Source organism: Homarus americanus, unplaced genomic scaffold (genome assembly GCF_018991925.1).
Source record: "Homarus americanus isolate GMGI-L3 unplaced genomic scaffold, GMGI_Hamer_2.0 scaffold1220, whole genome shotgun sequence".
NCBI lineage: Eukaryota > Metazoa > Arthropoda > Malacostraca > Decapoda > Nephropidae > Homarus > Homarus americanus.
Genome location: NW_024718774.1, coordinates 159,321 through 160,000, shown reverse-complemented (window position 1 = coordinate 160,000; position 680 = coordinate 159,321).

Sequence of the window (680 nt, the reverse complement as noted above, 5' to 3'; positions counted from 1 at the left end):
AGGTGGTGGTGGTGGTATAGCAGTAAGGTGCCCAGGTGGTGGTGGTGTAGCAGTGTGCCCAGGTGGTGGTGGTGGTGGTGCAGCAGTAAGATGCCAGGTGGTGGTGGTGGTGCAGCAGTAAGGTGCCCAGGTGGTGGTGGTGTAGCAGTAAGGTGCCCAGGTGGTGGTGGTGGTGGTGCAGCAGTAAGGTGCCCAGGTGGTGGTGGTGTAGCAGTAAGGTGCCCAGGTGGTGGTGGTAGTGCAAGGTGCCCAGGTGGTGGTGGTGTAGCAGCAGGTGCCCAGGTGGTGGTGGTGGTGGTGCAGCAGTAAGGTGCCCAAGTGGTGGTGGTGTAGCAGCAAGGTGCCCAGGTGGTGGTGGTGTAGCAGCAAGGTGCCCATGTGGTGGTGGTGTAGCAGTGAGGTGTCCAGGTGGTGGTGGTGGTGTAGCAGTAGGGTGCCCAGGTGGTGGTGGTGGTGGTGTAACAGCAAGGTGCCCAGGTGGTGGTGGTGGTGGTGTAACAGTAAGGTGCCCAGGTGGTGGTGGTGGTGTAGCAGTAAGGTGCCCAGGTGGTGGTGGTGTAGCAGGAAGATGCCCAGGTGGTGGTGGTAGCAGTAAGGTGCCCAGGTGGTGGTGGTGTAGCAGTTAGGTGCCCAGGTGGTGGTGGTGGTGCAGCAGTTAGGTGCCCAGGTGGTAGTGGTGG